Source organism: Protopterus annectens, chromosome 1.part2 (genome assembly GCF_019279795.1).
Source record: "Protopterus annectens isolate FY-2018-M chromosome 1.part2, PAN1.0, whole genome shotgun sequence".
NCBI classification, from domain to species: Eukaryota; Metazoa; Chordata; order Ceratodontiformes; family Protopteridae; genus Protopterus; species Protopterus annectens.
This window is the reverse complement of record NC_056727.1, coordinates 874401644-874415572: the sequence shown is the minus strand read 5'-3', so window position 1 is coordinate 874415572 and position 13929 is coordinate 874401644. Positions and strand designations below refer to the sequence as shown.

At 37.3% G+C, this 13929-nt stretch overlaps 1 protein-coding gene across 2 annotated transcripts in view; it reads left to right on the top strand.

Moving 5' to 3' along the window:
* The window catches only part of LOC122791529 (platelet-activating factor receptor-like), a 360796-nt gene that overhangs the window by 325662 nt on the left and 21205 nt on the right, over positions 1–13929 (top strand). For both annotated transcript variants that reach the window (XM_044059273.1, XM_044059281.1), the window contains one exon: positions 12412–12460. The gene's annotated coding sequence lies outside the window, so the exon portion shown is untranslated. The remainder of the gene's footprint in view (positions 1–12411; positions 12461–13929) is intronic.

The following is a 13929-nucleotide window of genomic DNA, read 5'->3' as shown; positions in this document are numbered from 1 at the left end:
ATGAGTCGAGATGGGGCGAGATTCGTACTTCTACAATGTTGGGTTCGACATTGTTGCCGTTCGGCCTTCGGACTTCAGCTGTAGTAGGTTACACACACACACACACACTCACACACACACACACACACACACACACACACACACACACACACACACACACACACACACACACACACACACACACACACGCACACACACATATATATATATATATATATATATATATATATATATATATATATATATATATATATATATATATATATACATATACATGCTGTCAGTTAACTTATACTCATGACAACACCAGTGTTAGAAATGTTACTCATCCTTATCATTGTTTTAGCGTTGATTCAGTAATATTAATCAATGGTAACGCCACCTCAAGATTCACAAAGTAGCAGCAGGGTAATAACCAGGTGACATGCCTGGAGAACAATGTGCATAATATGTTCAACATACTCTTGTATGGTTTACAACCCAAATGTGTAGCCAGTCAAACCTGATTCATAGATAAAGTTTTACTGGTATTCATTGCTGCTGCTGTGAATTTAAATAACCATATGAATAATTTGGCATACATGTTAGTAAAATTCCATTTCCTGGAAATGTTACTATCATTTTTGACTCATTCAGTGTGATTATATGCAGCAAATTAATTTGCCTGTTTCACTGAAGAATGGCACACACTCCTGCCAGCAGTTAAAACTGTTAATTCAGTATTGTACAGGTGTAAAACATTTTTTTTCTCTGCATAGGCTGTACATGTTTTAGCATATATGTTTCTGTACCTGTACTGATTGTTCACTGGAGTCCTCTTTATCACTTTCTGTCTTTTTCAACCTCTTTGATTAAAGCAGCTGACACTCATCTATACTGAATAGTGTCTGTGTGTGTGTGTGTGTGTGTGTGTGTGTGTGTGTGTGTGTGTGTGTGTGTGTGTGTGTGTGTGTGTGTGTGTGTGTGTGTGTGTGTGTGTGTGTGAGGGTGGGGGGGATCATACTTATTTGCTGCATATTGAAATCAAAAACTCTGAGGAGGCCCTATTCAGTAACTGTTGTGTGTAGGGGTTCTTCCTACTATAACCCATAGTGACATTTGCGCAATATTTTATATTACACAGGTTTATGCATGCATCAACATATAGTGCAACTCAAAGTGACTTCTACTTACATACATTGTGACATTCTACCTACAGCTGCCATCCCTCTTCTTTTTGCGTGGTCATGTCAGTGCAGTAGAAAATCCCATTGTGCCCCCCCCCCCCCAAGTAGGGAAGAACTCACCACTGGCTCTTGATTTGCACAGTGAGGATCAATGAGGAAACCTAAATCACTAGATTCATAACTGAGGCTCCAGTCCTCCTGTGCGGATGAAGTTGGCTATGCTAGCCTCTAATGTTAAACAGATACAACAATAACTCGTCTCACCTGTGCTTGTTTTGATGTTACCACCCTTTTCTCTTTCTTGTCCCTGCTACATGATATTTATCTTATTCTATGACCTGATGTACTACTGCCAGTAAATAAATTAGGCCAAACTCTGTATCAGTAACATAGGTTAGTACTAGGCTAACTGCCTTAGTGGGCCATTTTAAGCCTAGCCAATTACCCCCTGTGAGAATCAAACCCTGCATCTTGTGTGTGTAAGGTAACCCCTTAACCATTATGCCAACCTTCCACATATACACCAATTCCATTCTTTCTTGCCATCGCTATTATCTTTCTGCTTAGTTTTCTTCAGTACCATCTTCCACTTTTTTCTCTGTATTACAACTACTGGAAGCAGTCTTTTGGTAGAAGGTCCAGTGATACCAGTACAAGCTGTACTCTTTATTTATTATTTATTTTATTTTATTTTACATTTGTTGACCGGCTAATTAACTGGGATACATGTCATTTTTTTGGGAGAGGGGAGGAGGAAAAGCAGTTCATAGTTTAATTTACAAAACAAAACATTGATGTTGGATACACCAAGATAATCTACTGGGTTAATACATATACAATTATAAACCAATAACAAGTGATACAATAAATACACTGATTAACACAGACAAAGAAGAAAACAATATTAATTAAATGATTTTTTCCGACACATTAGATTTGAACAAGAGGGAGAGGAAAATAGAGTAGAGGGGTTTTGGTTTTTGGGTTAGGCCAGCTGTAGGAGCCTAGGCAAGGCTGAGACACAAGCTTATGATGGACTGGAGCAGCAAGGCATAACCATTTGGATTTCTTTATATTATCTAAGATGTAATTTAAATTTGGTGCAAGTTGTTTGTTTGGTGGTGCGTGTTTGTTTATGGTGCCATTGGGTCCAAGTGAATTGCATTGGGGCGATAGGGCACTGTGGTACCAGCATTTTACTTGTTAAGACTGAGGGTTTAGGTTGACCTGAGGGAGTAGTGTTGGGGTAAGTGGGGAGTACGCTTGGTGTGTTTTTTTTACTTGGATGGAGTTTTATTTTTGAAGTTAATTGTTTTTTAGTTGTTAGTTGGTTGAATTATTTTTGAGTTCGTTACAAATTCGGGAATTGTTCCTGTTATGAAGGGCTTGTTTTGAATAGTTCTGTGTGGAGTTTAGTTTGGCTTTCTTAGGTTTAAAGTCTTGTTAAGTTTTTAGAAAGAGAGTATTTTAGGAAGCAGGAGAATATCGGGAGGTGGGGAGAGAGAGAGAGAGTGGGTGGTGTCTTCTAAACAATTATTCAAGTTTCTGTAAGGCCTTTATTCTATACATCTACTCAATTAAAGTTTAAGTTTATTTAACAGTTAAGTTTATATGCATATCAAATTTAAGGTAGTTTGGTATTGGTCACCCCTAGCACATGGTCATAGAGGTGGGGTAACAGATGATAGATTTGCAGTGGAACAGGGTGAAGTAGAAGTTCCTGAACTGTCATTCCTGTCTACTTAACTCACTGCTCTCTGCACTGCATAAGGCCTAGTTATGCCACTTCAGCCTTAGAACTTTCATTGAGTCTTTTGAGACTCCTTTTTTATTTCATCTACGGCACTTACTACCACCGTGACCTCTCCTCTTGAGACACAGGACATCTTGCTGCATCAACCGATAGGCTGCTACTCCCTCAGTCCACTAGTTTTGAATACTGTTTTACACTGTGGGGTTAAAATCATTAAGTGCTTGCCCTCTGTAAGTTTTAAAATCTTAATTAACAGAAGACGTCTAGTACCGCTGTTCATATACTAAGCTTACCAGGTGCAGTCTAATACATGTTGGTTATAAGAAAAGAAACCTTGACTATCTCCCTTTGGAATCCAGTGTGCTTTACCTCATTGTTAAGCATAAGTTGGGAAGGGTCGAATTGAAGAGTGGAATGAATGACGATACATGAATAGTAACTGGAACATAAATGGTTCAGCATGGCATTAAACTGCTACTTCACACAATGACAGAAAGGCAAAGTAATGGAATATACTGCCTGAGGTAGGGGTGCAAAAGAGATCCTTAGAGAGACTCCAAGTTTGGGGGAGAACAAGTGAAAGGAAATAGTGGTTAGAGATGAAGCAATTATATGAAGATGGGTCCCTATAACATTGAGAGAGACTTCTCAGACCACTGGTAATCTTTCACTGGCATCTTCTTTTCATATGTAGGGATTCTTTTCCTTCCAGGAAGTTCCTATGACAGGCTGGGAGGTATAATAGCATGCTGTCTGCAAATGGGGAGGTTCTAAGCTTCTTGTAGCCCACTGTGACCTCTATATAATCCTAAATGTAGCCCAATATATGTCAGTGGTTTCTAAATGAGTGCTAATGAGATAGGGACAGTGATCAGCCTTGTTTGGTACTATATCTTATGTGGGGAAAGCATTCCCCACTCTTCTGCATTATTCCACTTAAATAATTCTATAGAGCTTAAATCTGGCCTTTACATTTTAGACCAAATCACAGCACCCCAAGATACTCCATAGGTAATTCCAAGAAATGTGGTCACACACCTTATTATCTTTTGTAACAATGGCCAGTGCTACATTTTGCACATCAATATCATACTGTATTACATTTTCAGGTGTTCAGTGTTATTTCTGAGTAGTTTACTGTCTGCTTGGTTGAGCACCCTGTAAAACAAAGATATGGACCATAATCCCTGGGCCTAAAACAATCCTCTCTGCGTTCTTCTGGTTTTGAATTACTGAAGCCTGTGCAACTGTCAAGAGTGACAAAGGTCTCTGAGACTGTCAACCTCCATGGTAAAAATAAGTGCTTCAGTGGAGTGCACTGATTCTATGGTATACAGGGATGATGTCGTCATCAGGGCACATGGCAAGAGGGATGAAGCACACATTAGGTCCCAGGTGACCTGATTATGAATAGTGGCTTGGGAACTAGAAGAGCCTGACTGGGGAGGGCAGGAGTCAGAGGCCAGTGATGGTTCACCACTTCTGAAGGGATGGAATAGAGGTTCTGTTCGCCAGTCATTACCAAACAAGTGCTTCAAAGGCACCAAAATGGCCAGAACTGATGAGATGGGTTTGGCACTCCCGCACATATGATGTAGCTCTCGTTAGCATGTAAGAAGGAGCATGCATTACCACGGAGAAGGCATAGGAGGCCACACAATGATGCAGGTGCTCACATTAGCCACCAGGAGTAAAGTTAGTACATAAATAGAAATATTTGCATTTTCAAGATGCCATCCAGGCAAAAATTACCTCTGTAGCTGCCTGCATGACAACCTCTGGTCATCTCTCGCCCTTGTGCTGGGAACTTCCCATTAGTAAGACAACAAATTCAATTGGGCTCCTGTAGCTGAAGGCTTGATGGTCAGCAGGCATAAGAGCAAAAATAACCTAGGAAATAAAGTACTTCAGTCGGGTTAAATTCTTATCATAATGAATCACTGCAAGGCAATACTCCACTCTTCAGTTTACTTACAAGTTTCCTGTGTATAATGGAAATGAAAACCTTCTAAAATCCAGGTATTCTATCTTCTTTACTGTACGTATTTTGTAGTCTCAACCATACAGGATCAGAAACTAGAGTTTATTTGATTTTTTTACAGAGATTGGCGTGAATGTTGTTTCTAGCAAATGCCATCACACCCCTTCAGTTCTTTGGCCAGCCCTATTATCAGCTTGTTGAGTTTGTTTAGATAATGCCAACCAAGCTAGTTTTCCAGCTGCAGTAGATAACTGTAATGATGTATGTAAAACAGTTATAACATCTCGTCAGTGTCCTCCCTACTCATGCAGGCACACACCCAGCAGTACTGGTATATTTTCTTGTGACCATGGCCTACAGTAAACCACTATCTACTTGCAATAGTCTATTCATGTCTGTACAAATGTGTAAATGGTCAATGCCAGACACACTTAATTAGACTTCGGGACAACACGTTGTATCAAGGTGAATTTCATGAAAATGTCCATCATATGCTGCATCAACTAAAACTTTTCCTTTAGGGCAACACCTGCCTATCCCCATATATATATATATATATATATATATATATATATATATATATATATATATACTGCAGCACTCCACTGCAACCCTGATAGTATTAGAGAGAGCTATGGGGTTTGCTGTACCATAGGAGTAAGAAGGTCTCATCATTCAAGTGACTCATTCAGAGAACTCAATATTTTTGACAAAATGGTGAAAACACCAATTTACACAGATGACTGTCAAAGAATTAACCTACTATTGCCAAGCATAACTCATCTACTTAAAGACATGGACATGTCTGTCAAAGGGAAGTTGACCTGAAACCAAATACAAATCATCCTAGGTCGATTGAGGTTGAGCCTTGAAGACATAGTGAATAAGGAACCAAGCTTGTAAGATTTTCTTTACCAGGAAGGACTGTGATTTGTAACATGCTGCCACCTAGTGGCTGTATGAAGGGCTGCTTTTGTGGAATATATGAATTTACATAAAAGAGACACATAGCATTCAGCTGTCTTGTGAGTAGCAGTTCAATACATTCGGTGCACAGAATTCACTGAAATCATCTTGAGAGAAATACAGTTCACTGAGTCTTCCTGAATGAAAGTGCAGACTGGTGAATGTCACCTTTATTTAGGAGGTTGAACACTGGTGGAGCAGTTAGTATCTCTGCCTCACAGTGCTTGATTCTCTGATACTTTTTGTTAGCTTGGGTGGTCTCTGTGTGGAGTCTGCATTTCCTTTATGTGTCCACTTAGGTTTTCCCCAAATGATACAATTTCTGCCAGTCTGAAAATTAACTGGCCATCTTCCAAACTGCCAATAAATATAAATATCAACGTGTGTGTGTGTGTGTGTGTGTGTGTGTGTGTGTCTCTGTGAGTGTGATAGGCTGGGACCCCATCCGGGATAACCGGGATTACTTTCTCTGTTTTGCACCTGCTGAGTACCAGATTAGGATTTGCTTCACATACAGTCCTAAATTGGATCAAGCAAGTAATTAGAGAATGAGTGATTGAATAAATGAATAAGAAAATAAACTTTTTGTGGTACTTGTGTTGCATTAGATTTAAATAACCCAGAGTAGCTACGGATTTGGAGTTGTTCCACGAAGATAAGGGGTAGATTTGAAGGCTTCCTCCTCACTTGTAGAACTATTTTCATTGCATTTAGTTTCAGCAAATGAGTTTTAGTATACTGACTTTCAGTAAGAATGCCCTAAGATCATGCTGTCATGAAAGTGAGTGTCTCCACCAGAATTGCATATATAAGCTATAAATCGCAGTCACTTCACAGGAGACATTTGAACATCTTATAAGAAAAGAGAATACATACTATCTTAGATTTTTCTGTGGTGCTTCTACAATTCCATCTCATTTCATGTCTTCATCAAGGACTTGGTTTTACAAAGAAAATACATTTTAATTCATCAGTTAATGTCACATGCTAGCTGTATCCATTGGATTTGTTTTGGTATTAAGTACTGGTTAATAACCAACCTACTTGTTTCTTTGGACATGCTAGCTGTATGATATACTATTCTGTTATGAAACAGACATATTCTGGAGTGCGTCATGTGACTGGGAGGGATTCAGCACTTGCAAGTAAAAGCCTGATGAAAAAGCACCTCTTTGTGCATGTCTCATATGCTAAACCCTGCATGCTTTATAATGACACATTTATTGACAAGTCTCTGATATGGTGCCATAAGTAATGCATTATTTATTTGATTTAGTTACTGTGGTTTGTTTGCTTGCTTGTGTGGTGGACTGGAAGATTCCTTTCAGTCACTATCCAAACCTAATTGGCAAATGCACAAGAATACTAGAGTTTGACAAACACAGCAGAGGTTACGTTGTGAAAAGCTGAAAGGCAGAATTAATTTCTTTTAGTCACAAGTTCCAAACAGCAGTTGGAGATTGAGGACAGAGCTTGTTTGCAGAGAGTAACTGGATTCTTGTGATGACAATTTAGTTGCAAGCGGGTGACTGTGCCTAGCATGAATCAGTTGGAGGGTTGGGTAATAGGCAGATACACCACCTTTACTGGGATAGGAAGCCATTTTGCCTTTTGAATGGAAATTCAGTGATGTTCATTTAAATTTCCTAAGTGAATAAATTAAAAAATCTTTTTCTTATTGGTTTGTAGTACGCTATAACTTTGTCTTGATAGAAAGGCACTGACTGGTAAAACATATTCGAGTACAGGGATTAGTATTTTAATGATAATTTCTCAACGAGCTTTGGTGATAAGGAGATTTGAAATAGTGTGTGCCATCATAACTTGCTGTCAACTTTTGAGATCATCATATTGATGTTTTTTGAAAGGAAAGAGTATTATCCAGAACGATTTCAAGATTTTTTTATTCAGTTGTGAAAGGTGGCACAGTTCCACTTGGGTCAATGATGCATGGGGTGGAATATTCACTAGTCTTTTGGCTGTGCCAGACATCATGGCTCTAGGTTTGCTAGTGCTGATATATAGTTTGTTGTCATTCAACCAGTTTCAGATTAAAGAGAAATCATATGGTATCATGGTAGCTACTTGCTGTGCTGATTGTTTGCTGCAGAATCAGATTAGCCTAAGTCATCAGAAATGATCACATAAGACACAGAGTGTTAAGAGACTCTGACTTATGTGTTCATTTATTTGAGTTTTTTAACCAAAGTAGGCCACTGATCTCAGTGGACCAATTACAGGCACAGCCCAGGTGACTGTAATCACAAATTATAATTAATACTAGGGAAGAGTGTAGATAAATACTGTGCAAGGAAATGTTCATGTCCAATTAAAATCTAATACTGAGGAATGGGAGTATGCAGGACTGACACTATGTGTAAAAATCAGCTGAAAATGAAACCTAAAAACTATAACAATAAAAGTGAAACCTAGTGTAAGTGCTATGGTTGCAAGCATGAAAAATCACACTATAAAAATGAAGTTTGCAGACTGTTTGGAGGCAGTAACCATTTTGAGGGAGTGTGCTTTAAATGGATAGATGCAGTAGCAGAATATTAATGCTGTGGGACTGAACCACACAAGATGTTACAGTCAGAAATGCTCATGAATACAAGCAGGCGTGCACTTTTTGTACTGTACAAGCTAAACATTGAAAAAAATGATCCAGTAATGTGGCGAGTAGCAGAACATGTAACAGTAAAGCTGTCAGAGAGTGCCAAAATGGTTTTCAGGACGTCTGGACTGTCTGGGCTAAGAAATAGCAAACATGTTGTATTTAAACTAGATGCCGGAGCTGAGTGTAATATAAAATCAGGAGTCTACTTTCAAACTGTTATCTTTAAACTGCTGCAAGCTGAGTAAGTCATCACATAAGCCACTATGATATTCTGACCTTAAGCTAAACCCATTGAGAAAAATCTGGTTAAACTGTGTGTAAAAAAGTAAAGTATATCTACCTATACATGTATATGTGTGTGTGTATATATATATATATATATATATATATATATATATATATATACACATGTATATATGGATGTAGGACTTATGCACGAATGTGCAAAGTCCCGAATCCATAATCACCGAACATATATTAATGAAAGCGCTTTCACCAAAAAAGCGCTTTCGTTAATATATGTTAAACAAAAAAAGAAAGAAATCTACTTTTATGCTGGGGGACTTTGCCCCCCTGCACCCCCATGTGGGGGGCTGTGCTCCCCACACCCCCCTACTTTAATATTCTCACTCCGAGGCCGCACTACAGTGTGGAAAAGGGAATGTTCCCTTACCCACACCATAGTGCAGTCTCACACACAGCATGCATACTTATGCGAAAGTGCTTCTTTGGTGAAAAGCACTTTCGCGCAAGTATGCCAAACCAAAATTAGTTTTGGTGATTTTGTCTTCGGGGATCTGTATGGATCCCATATATATATATATATATATATATATATATATATATATATATATATATATATATATATATATTTCAGGTTCAAACTTTGAAAACAGAATTTAAGCAACCTAACATACCAGGCAAAATGCTTATACTGCTATGGACATGAATACAACAATACTGGCTTTTCAGCTGAAAATGTTGACAAAATTCAGTTTAAAGCAAAAATGTACATTTTGTGGTTGCCGAGGAAGCAAATGGACTTCAGTAGTGCTGCATAAAGTATATATTGGGTGTTCACACAAAATGCCATTGTGAAAATTTGAGTGGTTTTAAGGTAAAACCAGTGCAAAGACTAACAAAAAATGTTTCATAATTTTACAGAGAAGAATGTCTATTGGACTAAGAGAATGTAGAAAAAAAAGGGAATCGTGTGAGTGTTTTTTAGCACGTACAAAAGTATAAATTGCAGATTTCTAAAGCACAAGTAAAGTCAGTCAGCAATGTCTTAGAGAGTTATTTTGAATTATTAAATACTATTTGTAAATGAATTTTAAATATCATACTTTGATGGAAGTCTTAAACTAGGACCATGTGATGTCCTACATTTGTTATAATATGTTGGCAGGGTCATTTATTAGGTAATCACTAAATGCTTACGTTGCCCAGTAATTAGGCAATTGCCAAGTTATTAAATTAATAGTTTTGCAAAGTATGCCTTTTTACAAAATACTATTAATCTGGTTGGAAATGATTTAGCTAATAACTATGTCAAAACAGCTAATGATTGCAAATGTTGTATATAGTCATTTAATTAAAAGAACACTCAGATATCAAGGCTGTTTACAGTTGAATATTAAAATGTTTGAAGGTTACTTCACTGCATACAGTTTTTGGTTGAATCACTTCATGACAATATAGTGTATCAGAGTTTTGTAGGTAAATAATTTTAATGCATAGCACGATACACATTGTCTTTAGTGTAAGTGGATGCGATATCTGGATGGGGGTGTGACATCCGGATGTAAGTGAGCAGACTAATAATACTTAAAGAAGCATGTGATAGTAAATGGTATAATGTCAGTTTTCAGTAAAGGTTTCAGATGCAGGCAGCTCAGTTTTACATCTCATTAGATTGACTAGCGTGACAATATATATTGTTTAAAATGGTATACAGATGTAAAATCCCAGTTTTCAACCAAGACAATAGCCAGGCAAGAAATGACTCCACATCCTTTCCTTGAAAAGAAGAGATCTTAACAGCGCCATTTAATTTTTCCTGTGACAGTACAGATCACAGGTTGCTACTTGAATGTGTTTGATGTGATCAGTGGGCATCCTACTAGAAAGCATTTTCTGTTTTGGGGTAGTTTGTCTTTGATAGTTGCCTTCCTTTCATTGCTTGGAACTAAGAAGTCACATCAGTCACAGGGAAAACATGAAAGGCCTTTTTGCTGCTACTTATTTTACCATCAACATTTCTGCAAGGTACCGTATTTATCATTGTCAGCAATTATGCCACCATTTATGGGTGACATTGGGGGTAATCATATGATTAAAACACTTGAACATTTGTTTGATGTAGCCCTTATTGGAGAATTAGAGTATCAGAATGTGATTTGGAAAACTACCCCTGGTTTCAATCATCAGCAAATTTGGATAGTCATAGTCGCTTGATGTCAACTTTCGAAAATGTTGGCCATTGAACAGAGGACTAAAGTATATATTATGTAATAGCGTATGAATTATATTCTGTTATAGGTAATAGTTAATAGCACAGTAGCCAGAACACTGATTGGTTTTATGAAATGCATATCCTTTCCCCTAGTCTGGTTGTACTCTGATAGGACATCCTCTGCTTTTTCAGGCTGTCTTGAAAAATACTTTAGTTAGTTAGTTAGTTAGTTAGTTAGTTAGTTAGTTAGTTAGTTAGTTAGTTAGTTAGTTAGTTATGTATGTATTTATTTATGTATGTGACATTTGTTGACTGGGCTAGTCTGGCTGAGCAGTTGCAATGTTTTCATATATATCAAAGTAAGCAAAATAGGTGCATTTGCAGGAATTCCTAGAACCCTAACTGCAATCCTTAGAGAAGTGGAAATTCAGGTGCAAACCTGAAGGAGTACATACTAAGCCTTAGACTGCAGTACCTTGGAGTATTCTCCCTACTCTAAAGTACAGTAATATGGGGGACGATATATTTAGGTAACGGGTGTGTGTTCAGTAGGGAGTAATTCAGGGCCTCCCTTCAGCAATGCTTAAAAGTAGTAACATCAAATTTCAGAACATTCTGGGCTTTTTTTTTTCATAATCAAAGAATATTTTGCAGAATTTTTACATTCAAAATATCAGGTCTTGCATATCTAATAGGGAGCAAACAGATGTGTTATGTCTGCACAAGTATAAAAAAAAAAAACAAAAAAACATGTTCTTTGACAATTTATAGCATATTGGTTGATATCAGATCACAGTTTTCACACTGTTACCGACCCATACATAGATGTAGAAGCTCTTAAAATCCTTTTCTTCCTTACCTCATTCCCTCTGGTACAGCTCTTTAGAGTGTGTGCCTTTAACTCCCAGTGGGCGTGGCTTAAGCCGTTAAAAATGAAGTTATCACCTTACAGTTCTAGAAAATACTCATTGAGAGAGGTCAAATATCAATACAGTCGTGTTTGCCATCACATATACTTCAAGACAAAATATCCTGGTACCTTGTATATAACATGGTTCTGGAATTATTAATGCAAATATGAACAATCAATGTTTGACGCCTAGAGGAGCAGTAGGAGTTAACAACAGAATACACCTGGAGGAGCACTCGGCTGTAGTAGACAAAGGTGAATATTATATTTTCTACAAGTAAATGTGAGATAACTGAAAAATGTTAACAGCAGTCTTCTACAACATCCAAAATATTCATTCAATGAGTGATAATTTTTTTAAACTTTTATGTGCAATGATTTGGTCACTTGAATTGTCAGACAATATACTGTTACATAATGATCATTTCTGTACATATTTACAAAAAAACATATTACATAATGTATGAAACCTTTACAGAGAACAAGCTTTTAATTTCCACAGCTTTATGATGTGATGTGCCATTAAGGAGGTCCACTGAATCTTTTCTTCTTATTCTTTTTAGGTCCTGTTGTCCATCTATATTTCTTAAATTTGACATCAACAAGGAAAAGGTAATATTTTCTGATCTTTGGTTGTGATGATTGCCTTTTAAATAACTACTTTACAATCCAAAGCTTTGGAATATGATTTGTATTTTACATTTATTCTGATTATTGCTGCAGAGGATAGATATAAAATAATGATAAACCATCCAAGCTAATGCCATTTGCCTTGGAATATAAAATGCTATTAAACAAATGCTATCTATTAAGCTGTGCTTTTTGTTTGACTTTCGGTAGTTCTTTTTTCCCCTTTAGTACAGTTATTCAGATTTCAAGGTGTGTCTTTTTTCTTATGCACCTTCAGATGACAGTTGTCATATTTGTAGAATCTGTATTTGGCATTCCATAGCTCATCAGTCATGACACATCAACTAAAATTTTATCCAAATTCACTGCTTCAGACGAATAACCAATTTCCCCTTGAATACAGGAATCCTGGAGTTAATTATAGAGGAGCATCTGGGGGTCTGTTTTTAAATGGAGGTTATGGGAGAGCTTACGTTTTTTGTGTTTTATTCTGTTCAGACTGTAATACAAGTGCCACTTCAATGACTTACAATTTGTTGAAAAAGTATTACCAAAGTACATTTCCTCATATCAGGAAATAACAATGAAGATATGTGCCTACACTGTGAACAACTAATATAAAATGAATGCTTAACCTACAATGCATGAAACACCAGCTGAGGAAACTGTTGGATGATGTACATATAAGCAGAGTGATAGAACAAGGCTATACCGCAACTAATAAGTTAAGAGTATATCTGTTTTAACAATATTAAAAATCCTCATTGATACATCTTTAGTTTCACTAAATCCAAGGATGTCAACCAGCAGGTTAGAAAGAGACCAAAAAACTGCACAAAAGAGAGTACAGAAGGCTGAGTCCTGCTGAACTCACTTTCCAAAAGACTGACCATTAGAGCTGCCAGGAATCATACTTGGTGAAGGTATGAAGTGAAGTCTATGAAGTGTTATCAGAAATTTTAACAATAGAGACATTTTGAATCAAACACTTTGTGTGTCTGCTTGCCATCTGTAAGATTTTCTTGCCCAGAAGCAAAGGACAAGAACCACTGATCAGTCTTCCTAAATTCATGCACCTACTTCAGTTGCCACCTGAGTTGATGGTGAGCATTCAGAGTGTAGATGATTCCTTCTTCTCCCTTATCCACAGGAAAGGTAACATTCTCTACTTATTTTACTTCCTGTTGTTTGCAATGTTAAGCATTCTGGAGGAGACCTCATAACTGCAAAGGCATGTATTTGTAGGGTGTCCATATCTAACTGCCAAACTTCATCACACTCTTTGTCAACTGCTCTCCCATTACCTTTAGAAGAAAATAAACTGTTTAATGTTTATGTATATATATGTTTTACTCTGTGTGTGTGTGTGTGTGTGTGTGTGTGTGTGTGTGTGTGTGTGTGTGTGTGTGTGTGTGTGTGTGTGTGTGTCTGTCTCTGGGCTACAACACACC